The sequence below is a fragment of the Scardinius erythrophthalmus genome (genome assembly GCF_964197995.2).
Source record: "Scardinius erythrophthalmus genome assembly, chromosome: 6".
NCBI classification, from domain to species: Eukaryota; Metazoa; Chordata; class Actinopteri; order Cypriniformes; family Leuciscidae; genus Scardinius; species Scardinius erythrophthalmus.
Window position 1 is genome coordinate 12,269,117 of NC_138226.1, and position 12,943 is coordinate 12,282,059.

The 12,943-nt window shown below is 37.6% G+C and overlaps 1 protein-coding gene across 1 annotated transcript in view; it reads right to left on the bottom strand.

Moving 5' to 3' along the window:
* Nucleotides 1-12,943, bottom strand: part of lrp1bb (low density lipoprotein receptor-related protein 1Bb) — a gene marked incomplete at its 3' end in the record, with an annotated part of 323,276 nt that overhangs the window by 245,547 nt on the left and 64,786 nt on the right. The window lies entirely within an intron of this gene.

The window sequence follows — 12,943 nt, forward strand, 5'->3', positions numbered from 1 at the left end:
TTTGCAGTGAACTTCGAGGGTGTGATTCTGATTGACGGGGTCCTTTTGTGTACCTGGTGCTGTCAAACTTGCCCGCTCTCACAGAGGAAGCCTCAGCCCATGCAACGATTGTTAATTTTCCTTTTATTCGGTTTCATTTGACCAAATGCATATTTGAGTGTGACTGGCCAACTATTTTAGCTTTATTAAAAGATTATTTTTGTACGGGAACTCATGCCTCTTGCCTTTTCTAAGTGGAACTTAATTGTGTCTTTATTTGGATTGTTTTTCCCCGTTATTTCGGGGTGGCGGAGTCGCTAACAGTGTTGGGTAAGTTACTTTAAAAAAAGTAATTAGTTATGGTTACTAGTTACTTCTCACAAAAAGTAACTGAGTTAGTAACTGAGTTACATCATTACAAAAGTAACTAATTACCAGGTTAAGTAACTATTGCGTTACTTAAAAATAAATAAAAAATAATATGTGAAATAACTTGGATACCCCCAATATTAATATGTTAAATTAATTAAATGGACACTAAATAGAATAAATTATACATTTTTATTATAAAACATTGTACACTAATCTACACTATTTTAATGTTGCTGTGGGACAATGTGAGAGACACCTATTAACTTAAATATTAAAATATTATCATTACTATTATAGTGGAACTACAAAACACAATAGATGGTTTAGAACTTTTAATATTTATTGCACAGACCACAACTGGCCAACAAATAAGTCTAAAAATAAATTATGCTGCTTAAGAAATGTACCAAAAATAAATTTACAACTGGTAGACATATTGTATAGCCTATAGCCTGTATAGAAGTATTTTCTTCCTCACATAAGTAAACAGTTTTACAAAAAGTGCTCTCAATATAATACTGAACAATGTACCAACATAAATAATAATAATAAAATATAATATTTTGGGGTTTTATTTTTATAACCTACAGAGGACGTCATCATCAGAGGTTATTTAAGCCAAATTCTAGTCGTGTTTGCCACACGTGTTCACAACCAGTCAAACAAAGATGTTTTCTGGGAATGTTACCTGCAGGTTATTTTGGAGTTTTATTTTATAACCATATACACTAATTAAAACACTGCAGATGATACCAATATGCTACAGAGATTATTCTAATGCTGAAATGTGTTATTTATTTATAAACAAACTATATTATGCTCAGACACATTCAGGGCCCTATTTTAACGATCTGAAATGCAAGTGTCAAGCGCAAAGCGCAAGTAACTTTGTGGGCGGGTCTTGGGCGCTGTTGCTATTATACCGGCGGGATAAATGACTCTTGCGCCCGACGCAAATCTAAAAGGGGTTGGTCTGAAGTAGCTTCATTATTCATAGGTGTGGTTTGGGCGTAACATGAAATAAACCAATCAGAGCGTCATCTCACATTCCCTTTAAGAGCAGACGCGCTTTTTCCATGGCGGATTGCTATTGTAACGGCGGATTTGCCAGGCGCGTGCCAGGAGCGGTTCACAGCCAAGGAGAGCAACCCTCTCGTCACGGCCGTAAAAGAGAGAAGTTCCATTGAAATGGAGAAACACACCCAAATTAACTTCGGTTAAACAGGCGTATGATAATTTGGGTAAATGTGTAAGCTAGATGTATGCTTTTATAATAAATTGTCTACCTATCTATCTATCTATCTATCTATCTATCTATCTATCTATCTATCTATCTATCTATCTATCTATCTATCTATCTATCTATCTATCTATCTATCTATCTATCTATCTATCTATCTATCTATCGTAATAATATATGATTTGCAAAAATTAAAACTGCTGCTTCTGTGTAGATGAGAGAATCAAAGTGTATGCGCGTTGTGCACACGCTACATTGATTATGGCCAAGCATGCGCCCTTAAAATAGCATATGACTTTAAACTATTTTTTCCTGGTTAGTGGCGCAATTGTTTTCTAAACCTGCAAAATAGCATGAAGGAACGTTTGCGCCGGAACACGCCTCCTTTTTTGCGCTGAACCGCCCAGGGAGCGCAAGTTCATTCCCTAGTTTAGCGACGTGCTTCTGTGGAGGGAAAAGCGCGCTTTGCGCGGGTGCAAAATAGGAATGATACATGCGTCGGTGTACAAAGTCAATTGTGCTGGGTGCAAGATAGGGCCCTCGGTCTCTCGCGCGCACTGCGGCGTTTGCCTCGCTTTTGTCCAGTCCGGTGCCTCATAAACACACACACCAGAGCAACTTTGCAGGTCCTATGGTTGAGAGAGAGGATAAAAACTGCTTTAGTGAGCTCAATTATAGTAATGCCGCATTTTATTGTCAGTAACGGTAACAGTGTTGTAACGGAGGAAACAGTAATTAGTTTGATTACTCGTTACTGAAAAAAATAGTGCCGTTAGTAACACCGTTTATTTATAACGCCGTTATTTCCATCACCGTTCGCTAAGAATCGAGCCACTTGCTACATGTGTAAAGTTCATAAATTATGGAATGAGTTCAATTCAGCTACAAGCAGCTCTGGAGAAAACAGTGATGTTATCATCCAGCTCAGTTTGTTCTCATCCAATAGCCTCAGTACAGTCAAACTTTCATTTTATATATGTCATATACATTTCAGTTTATATACGTCACTAACGTGGTCAGTGGAAGGTGAAGGTTGGGTCAATTAAATGGTTTTGACAGTGATGTCTTCATACTCACACTGAGTACCCATTCAATGTCCACTTGGTCAGCAATAAAACTGATGAGCTGAAATTTTTCCTCACAAAGAAACTGGATTTCTCCCTTACTTATGCATTCCATTTCATAAAAGCCTGGTAGAATGTCTCTACACCTGACACAGCAAACGGATGCTTCTTTTCCAGTTCACTTCAAGGCAGACATTGCACACATACATCATGCATCTCTACACACTCCTGTAGAGCAAAAGAAATCAATGGGTAAATGTAACAGGACTTGAAACACTTTTTTGCTGTATTTAATTTTAGGTTGTCATTAATATTACTACAAACATAATACACATAAAATAATTTTCTTTTCTTAAACATTAATGAGGATAGGAGCAGGCTTCACTCAATTTTAATAATACACTTTTTAGAGTGCTGGCCTAAAAATATAATACATAAGAATAGGACAGAGGCCGCACTATGCATAAACGTTTTTTATTCGTTGCACAAACGCGTTTCGGCGTGTGCCTTCTTCAGTGTGCATGCAGCGTTGCACACTGAAGAAGGCACACGCCGAAACGCGTTTGTGCAACGAATAAAAAACAATTATGCATAGTGCGGCCTCTGTCCTATTCTTTTCTTAAACATGAAAACAAAAAAAATATTTTAAGGCTCCTGGACAGCTGTGTGGGCAATAGGCCTACAAGTGCAGTTCCTATCTACTTGAATGGAGAAAAAATTTAATCTTTTTAAATAAAGTCCTTGTTAAATTCAAAACATATTTCATATCAGCAGTAAGACCTGACAGCAGCAGTAGAATAGCTTCTTCAAATCATGCCGTATGTTTTAGGCTGATCCAGTTCATTTCACATGGACCGTCTAGAGTAAACAAACTCTGATTTCGTGATTTCCATTCCTACAGCAGCCATAATGAGTGTCATAATTTCTCCCATTTATTTGCCTATGAGTGGCCTGTCCTCTAGCCTTATAAACTTTCTGCATTAACAGATGGTGGTTTTTTTTTTTTTCATTCATTTTTTTTAGGTTTAACAAAGCAAAAAAATAAATATTTCCAAGTGCCCTATGGAACCCCCTGGAGTATACGTACCCCTGGTTGGGAATCACTCACTCCAGAGGATTAAAACTGGCACACAAGCACAGGAACTAGATGCAAAACATCATAATTCACTCCTCTTTGAAATCTGGATTATGCAATGGCCTTCTTAATCCTTTTAGTTATTTAAAATCACATTAGAGTTCAGATAGAGCCGGGTGTTCCACATGGTGGAGTTTTTTCCCCCTCGTGTTGACACCCCAGGCACTAGTGCTAGGACATTTATTTGTCAGATTTTACTCTTGATTTTTTTCACTTCCACTTTTTTCCACCCCCAAGCTGTGTAATGCTCATGAGAGGTATCTAAACATGTTAGCTCTCTTAGAAACAGATATACCCCCAAACTCACTCAAATCCATTTAACATTAAAAATCCTTTTTACAGTCTCTTTCATGCTATGGAAAGAGAAATTTCCCTTAGCTATGTTTCTAATGAGTTTATTCAATTAGCTAATGACGACCAGCCTATCTACTAGTATTAGTACATAAAGTGCATCTGCATTGTCTAGACATAACATTTCATGTCCTAGGATTTGAATGAATGAGTTGGTTTCTCTGCTATCTGACATATCTTTCAAAGTCAAGATAAATCTGGGCAGCTTCTAAGTGCTTGGATAAGTTGGAAAAATTAGTCACAAGAAAAACCCAGAATAGCCATACATATTCTGTTCCAAAACTAAAATCCAGTAGATAGTAAGCTGCCTGTAGTGGCATTATAGTGCACTCGTGATGAAAAAGATGTTCCAAAAGGTATGCTTTTAATTGTTTTCTCTTAAAACAAATCTCTCAAAATGCACTGAAATAAATAAATATCCAAAACTAGGGAAGAGGCGAGAGAATTGTTCAATCAAAAACAAACATAATTCACTCAATAATAAAAACACTTGATAAGCCACTGTTAGATACCTGAAAAACTTCAAGCACTGTTTACACTTTGTTCTATTGCTTGTAAGTGGTTTCTTTGTTCTTGGTTTTGAAACTGTTTACTGCAAATTATTCTTAATTATTCTGCGTTGAAAAAGGCCAAAAAAGGTTTTATTTTCTTAAAGTCTGTGCATGTAATTGTCTGTAAAACAACCACAAAACATCACCTGTGAGCCCCTCCATGCTTGGTCATCACCTTTTCAATGTAGTTCATAAACCATTCTGGTCCATCGAGACATTTAAACAATTCCTCGGCGTCCACTACAGCTGTCCTTTCAGACAAACACTCTAGGCTCAACTGTGCAGCTGCTATTTCATTTATTTATTTTATGGTATTTATTTCATGTGTACTGATGGTGCATGAATTGAACATGCACAAACCAATCATAAAGAAAAAACCCAGTTCAATTTTGAAGCATTTAAAAAAAAAAAAAAAAAAAAAGGCTAGAGAGAAAACAGCAAAAGAAGCACAAGCTCATGTATTTACAGATGAGATCAAAGCAGATAGAAAGAACTTCTGATTTGTATGAAGTATATGAGTACTTGACACAACATGTCTATGAGCTTTTGAATCTTCATACAAATGAATAAAGGAAGGTATCTATTTTAGGTGACTGGCCACTTTTTTAAAGTAACCGTATTCACAGTTTTTAAATTACCTTCACATCTTCACTTTTTCAATTTAAAAATTGTCCTGTTGTGTGAAAAAAAAAAAAAAAAAATCCATTCTGCATTTTTATGTACATTTGTTCTGGATTTGAAAATTCTAAATTAAAAGGTCATTTGTGTTCTTAATGATCTTAAGATCTCTTAATATTTGTACCTTATTTAGTTTCCACGTGACCAGATGTCTGATATATATTTCACTATTGAAACTTGCTATTTATAAATAAAAAAAGTGATCATTTCAGTTTTGAGTATTTTAAACATGGCAAATGTAGAAATGAAACAATCACATTCAGTCAAACAATTTCACAGCTGAATTATAACAATTTGCTCTCCTCTAACTAATACTTGATGATGACATGTGAAACTATCCAGTAACAATTTGACAACTGAGCGCGGGCATTTCACTCACCCTGAATGCTTCAACGTCACATTTGCAGTAGTCTCAGGCTTACACGCCACGCCCATGGACCATTGGCTGAACGTCTTATGCATATAGCACACTTAACTGGAAACACTTCACTATTTTCGAAGTCGAGAACTGATTGGTTGAATTCTACAGGATTTGGGAAACGTTTGTGTTGCGTTCTTTAACGGTCCGCCTGGAAACAAAGTCATCGTGATGCCAAACCCCCTTGTGGAAGAAGAAAGCCGTCGTGTTTACAACGGGGACAATGATTGCTTACCAGGATCAACTAAACGCTGGATTTTCAAAAGTATGTGAAGTTCGAGGCTCCATTGTTGCAGTAAACTTCCACAACGTTCTTGAATGAACAATGTATTAGACGATTTTATCGTAGGGACATCGACTTTTCATTTTCACTCCCCTGAACATGACGCAGAACAAAACTAACTGTGATTGGTTGTGTTACATATTTAGTCAAACGTCCTCTTGACAGTTCCTTGGCCAATGAAGGTATGGCTACGCGAGACTACATTTGCATAGGCCGTACTATTTGAATTCATGATTGGTTGACTGCCAAAATAAAACCTTAAACAGAACGATAATATAACGTTATTAACTAGTTAATGGTAATTTCAAATAAACAATTCTATTCAGAATGTTTAAACTTGATTTCGTTTTCGTTTATTTTCCTGTTAAAATTTCGTTCGTTTATCTCATCTCCAACCCTAATCAAACACACCTGAAGCAACCAATTAAGGTCTTCAGGATCACTTGAAAATTAAAGGCAGGTGTGTTTGATTAGGGTTGGAGATGAACTGTGCAGGACAGTCGATTGGCAGGAGCAGGATTGGGTACCTCTGGTTTACGGTTTTTGTTTACGTTCCTTGAACCGGTTCAGAGCCCTGGTTTCTGAGGAATTTCCCCCCAAAACGGACATCCAGTCACCCCAATCAAGCTTGTCAAAGCCAATTCTATGTATCTAGCATCAGTTCTTCATTCAAGTGAGCCAAATACCAGGTTGGATTTATCATCCCCAGCACACGACCACGGGCAGAAACATGCTTTAGTAATCTCACACCAAGCGTCTCAGCTGCTATGGCACTTTGTCAGTGCCGCGAGGCCAGCGAGATTTACTGTGGAGTGAATCTGGGCTCCTAGTGGCCAAAGCTGTCCCATTTTCCCCGGTCTGACTGCACTGACCTCATATGATGAATGTGCTCTTCAGGGCAAAGAAGAACAAAGCTCGCCGTTATTGATGCTCTCAATTAATAATCTCAGACCTGCTGCTGGATTCATGCGTAGAGTGTCCACCCGCCTGCTCCGAGATATAGTATGGACCATACAGATAAGACACAGTGAACAATTAGAAGCCTAATTAAAACGATAACTGACAGTGCTTCTGACAAGCTATGTTGAAATATCATGTGTAAGAAATGTTTAGAGGTACACCGCGTGAGTATTACTGATTAATGTGCAAGGAGTAATTCACTTGTGAGTGTCATTGCCATGTTGAGACATTGAGTCTGTCTCCTGCATGTCAAAAGCCTGCTAAAAAAAGAAAAGAAGCCAAACACATGACTGCCTACCTACATTCAAGGTGGCCATATAGTTACAGAAGGACTGAAGAAATTCATAGCTTTCTACGTGGAGTTTTGTCAAGCATTTCTAATTGTCTCAACTGTGTCGCTAAAGTAGAGGTTGTTTCTTTAAAGGTGAAGTGTAGGCTTGGGAAAAAAGAACCTGTTCTGAATAAGATCTTCTTTTTTTTTTTTTTTATAAAATAAATTAATAAATATGTCAAATGATAATGAATACTCACACAATACTAAAATACTTTTTTCTTTCACTATTATTCATGCTACTAAATGTTAACCCCAAAACAGAGCAGTGTAATAATGAATTTTATGAAATTGTACTGACAACAATGCAGTCATTTCCAAACATTTGGCTCTGATTAGTCGATTATTTTGAGTGAATCAAACACATACAGTTTAAAACTTACTTTGAGACTTAAATCAGTGTAGTTCTTGACCTGTTGTTCATATGACTAAATATTAAATGTATAAATAATAAATATTTATAAATATTAACCTTATAAAGCCTAATGTATCATATTTGATGCACACATTTCTAAAGCCTCTAAATTATCAACATGATCAAAACTTTTTAGCAAATAAAAGGTCTTTTCAAATAATTGCCGAATTGTCCACATTCAGGCAATGGTATATGTCTTCCAATTTTTATAGTAAGAATAATTTTTACTTTATATTGTTAGTAATATTTCAAGATGAACACTTAATGGACTGAAGCATCTTGGGTTTACTTGATTATCAATACGTAATTTTTTAGATCTATCAAATAAAATATATCAGTCTTCTGAAGAACGTTTATTTGAACATCTCTCAACCATCATTGTATTGCATTGCATTATGTTTTGCCCCCACAACAAAAACTACATGGGCCCTATTTTAACGATCTGAAACGCAAGTATCAAGCGCAAAACGCAAGTAACTTTGTGGGCGGGTCTTGGGCGCTGTTGCTATTATACCGGCAGGATAAATGACTCTTGCGCCCGACGCAAATCAAAAATGGGTTGGTCTGAAGTAGCTTCATTATTCATAGGTGTGGTTTGGGCGTAATGTGAAATAAACCAATCAGAGCGTCATCTCACATTCCCAGGCGCACGCGCGCTTTTTCTATAGCGGATTCCTATTATAACGGCAGATTTGCCAGGCGCGTGCCAGGAGCGGTTCACAGCCGAGGAGACCGACGTTCTCGTCAGGGACGTTGGGGATGGAGAAACACACCCAAATTAACTTCGGTTAAACAGGCGTATGATAATTTGGGTAAATGTGTAAGCTAGATGTATGTTTTTATAATAACTGTCTATCTATCTATCTATCTATCTATCTATCTATCTATCTATCTATCTATCGTAATAATGTATGATTTGCAAAAATGAAAACCGCTGCATATGTGTAGATGAGAGAATCAAAGTGTATGCGTGTTGTGCACACTGTACATTGTTTATGGCCAAGCATGCCCCTTAAAATAGCATATGAATAACGCGCCACTGACTTTAAACTAGTTTTTTTCGGTCAGTGGCGGAATTATTTTCTGAACCTGCAAAATAGCATCAGGGAACGTTTGCGCCGGAACACGCCTCCTCTTTGCGCTGAACCGCCCCGGGGAGTGCAAGTGTATTTCTTAGTTAACCGACGTGCATCTGTGGAGGGAAAAGTCCGCTGTGCGCGGGTGCAAAATAGGAATGATACATGCGTCGGTGTACAAAGTCAATTGCGCTGGGTGCAGATAGGGGCCCATATCTTTGATCATGAAAATAAGCATTTAAATATCATCTTACAAAGACATATTACTGGAAGATATAAAGAGAAATCTAAAATATATATGCATTTTATGAAAGTAGTCTCATCCTGTTGTGAAGTTTTAATTGATTACAAGCTATCAGATTTTCATCTTGTATTTTTGCTCAATTTGGGCCTCCAACATTGAGGTGGTGTTGTTTTTTCTCTTCGAGTATGACCTTTGTATTCTTCTATATCCAGTGGTTAAAGTGGGATTTGGCAGTTGGGGGAACCCTCAAACTTTGTGTAGGTGCAACAGGGAAAAATGACTCACCGTATCATATTGAAGGACAACATATTGAGTATTGTGGTATAGCAATACTTTTTGGGACAAGAGTGTCACTGTGGCACCAAGTATCACAATACCCATTTACTTGATATTTTAATGGTTTTATTTTGGTCCACCTACATCTACACTGATATGATGACGATACTATGTTTAAATTGCTGAACACCACAATATGGAACACAGCCTTGTTTTTCACAAAACATAAAAAGTTTGTGGGGTTTTGGGGCATGCTCCCCGAGAAAATTTGGATTTCTCGGACCTACATATGTGCAATTTAGAAAAAAATGGATAAGAAATAGCTTTAAAACCATGTCAGTGGGCATTAGATTATTTGTCAATCCCTGCTCTCTCCTCATCTCCATCCTTCTTTTTCTCTCAGTCTCCTTATCCTGCCCTATTTCTTCTCCTCCTAAAGCTGAACTTTGACTGATAGTCTTTTCATTTCCGTACCAGGGAAGCTGTAGCCCAAGTCAGTATTACCAATAGGAACCTTCTACAAGCTTTGGAATTTGAATTTGACGACTGTTTTTAAATGTTAAAAGTAATTTTAAATAATACAAACTATAGGCTACTATATACTACAGTATATACAGCAGTTGGTGGAATTGCCATACGTTCCCTTAGGCACCATGTATGCGCTGTGGAAACGCATCAAAGCATTCTCAGGTATAAATATGCAGCATTAACGCAAGTGACGTAGGTGATTTTGAATGAATATTTCCTGTCAATATACAATTGTTATGTTAAAACTAATCCTGCTATTGCTATCTTTGTAAGACTGCCGACCCTATAGAACAATGGAAATGGAAAACAAATGTCCAGCGAATATTGAACCTAAAACTAACTTTACCGCGCTCAAACCCCGTGAGTGTATTTCACGCATTTGTAATAGCTGGCATTCAGCGGGGAGGGGAGGAAGGACTTTGTCTGCATGTGTGAACCAGCGTAGATGCACTCAAATCAGACAGGAGAACCATGACTGAGAACATAACGTCGGGAAGCGTGTTTGTGAAGGCGTTTGTGATATTACATTTTGATTTGATGCAGAAGGATTCCTTCAGAGGGAGCACCAGGCTGGCTGCAATTTGACGGTGCATGCGACATTTTCTTAACAATAGCCTACCAGCACGCTATCATTGATATTAAATTAATATATTTATTTATTTATTTATCTGAGGTGCCAGAACGCAGTTCCAGACCGTTCCGGCAAACTTTAACCCCTGTCTATATCATACTATATAAGCCATAAAAGCCTGGTGTATCAAATATGATACTTTTTCAAATATGATAAACTTCTCTTTCCTTTTCTTCTCTTTTTTTTTTTTTTGTTTTACTGTTCTGTTTAAAGGTGACATATGATGCCCCTTTTCACAAGATGTAATATAAATCTATGGTGTCCCCAGAATGTGTCTGTGAAATTTCTGATCAAATTACCCCCCAGATAATTTATTATAGGTTGCAAAAACCCTGTTTTTGTGTGTGCCCCTTTAAATGCAAATGAGCTGCTGCTCCCCGCCCTTATTCAGACGCGAGCTTCAGATACGAGCAATAACAAAACACGCAAATCTCATCCAAAATCTCAGAAATAACCCGTAGTGAAGTGCAGGCTTACGGAGAGACCCAGGAAGAGATTGCAACTTTTAGACTGCACCAGGACGTTTTTGAATGGTTAGTGGAAACATTTATGTAGTTGATGTGGAGTTACATTGATTCATCTCATCAACTTGAATGTACCGTCATGTTTAACTTTTACACAAGTTGACAGTTCCCTGAGGTCTTTATAAGACAGCTCTGACATTTTGGGGTCAAATAGTGTCCTGTGCTCGTCTGTGCAGCCAACGACAGAACAGTTTACATGCTTTGCTCAAACTTTTGCCATTGCGTTAAAACTGGTTACACTGTTGTCGCTTGCGAAAACCAAATGGCGGTGCCGTGGGTGGAAACGTGCAGATTAAGCGGCGGTAATATTATAATAAGATCCCCTTCCTACGTCAGAAGGGGAGCAAAATCTTATCAGCTTATTTTTTTTTATATGCTTAAAGTTACTGGGTTGTCATTTTAAACGTTTTCTGGGTTGGTACAGTAGATGCACCAGGGACCTGGTTACAGCACTTAAATGCGGAAAAAGTCAGATTTTCATGATAAGTCCCCTTTAATTTTTTATTTTTTTTTACTATTATTTCATGCCAAGCTTTGCAGTGTTAATGAATGAAAACTGTTTCCCTATCATCAAAGAAGAATCAAAAAGAATTGTTATTATTTGATTCCCAATAGTTATTTCAAAAACAAAAATAGCTTCTTAGCGAATGGATTACACTTTAAACTAATGGGAACTTCATAAAAAAAAATAAAAATAAAAAAGTTGTTTGCCTTAATGTGACTGCATAATGTAAAACTGACTAGAAAGGACAGAGAGAAAATATGACCCGAATGTGACACCAATTTTGGTCACCCATGCGTAAATGGCTGTAGATGTTGATTTTGAACCAACATCTGATTTTATCAAACATAATGTGTTGCTCATGCAAGCTATGATTGTTGTTTTCTAAACTCCGGTAAAAAACTCCAGCATTACACCTCTTTAGCTCTGTTATGCAGGTCAGGTATTGCTTTCACATTCACTCTGAATGTAGACTAATGGAAGAAGAGAGAAAAAAACATTGAACCCCTTAGAAGAGAAACACGCCTCACGGCGCCAAAAGGCTTTCGGCGTTTTCCCAGGGCGCGTTTGAGAGATGCAGGTTTATGCCCTTTTTCTTACAATGGAAGTAGTGCATTATTTTGCTGCATATATAAAAAAAAAAAAGCCCCATCAACTCCAAATTATACACCAAATTGCAAGCATACGCTTTGAGGACATGAGGTGCTGGAAAAGTCCGCTGTAGAATTTATGTGACAAGTATTGTGTAAAGGGCCACTTCTGTGATAGATATGACTCAGCAGACGGTTTTGTGGAGCATAAGCAAGGAGTTTTTTGTAGGCGGAGGTTTGAAGGCGAAAGCTGAAGCTGAAATGGAGCATTAAGAAAATGACACAGTCCATTTCAGCTCCCAAATCCTCCTACGGTTGTCTTGCTGAGACATGATTAATGGGCGTAATCAAGTGATGTCCCTCCGTCTGCCTGTGCCCTTCATGGCCTCAGCTAATTACAATGTGCACAACAAACAAGCCCAAATCACAACTGATGCTTTATGAAGTGGGGGCACTCATTCATGAGCTCTGTTGTGTGTTGAGCGTATGTCATGCTAAAGCCATCAAGGAATGGGCAAGACATTAAGTGAATTTCCAAAGATTGTCAATGCAACATACTGTATAGAAAAGTGGAGCTTTGATATTACCTTGAATTACACTACCCAAGAAACAAAATGCTCTTTTCTCGAAGCAAAAATGCATGGTATATCACTGGCTGTCAAGTGCCGTTTAGAGTTAGCAATAAGCAAATCTTTTCGGACGATACAAAAGTTTGGGGTCATTAAGATTTGTGTGTTTGAAAGAAGTCTCTTATGGTCAACAAAGCAGCATTTATTTGAATCAAAACACTGTAAA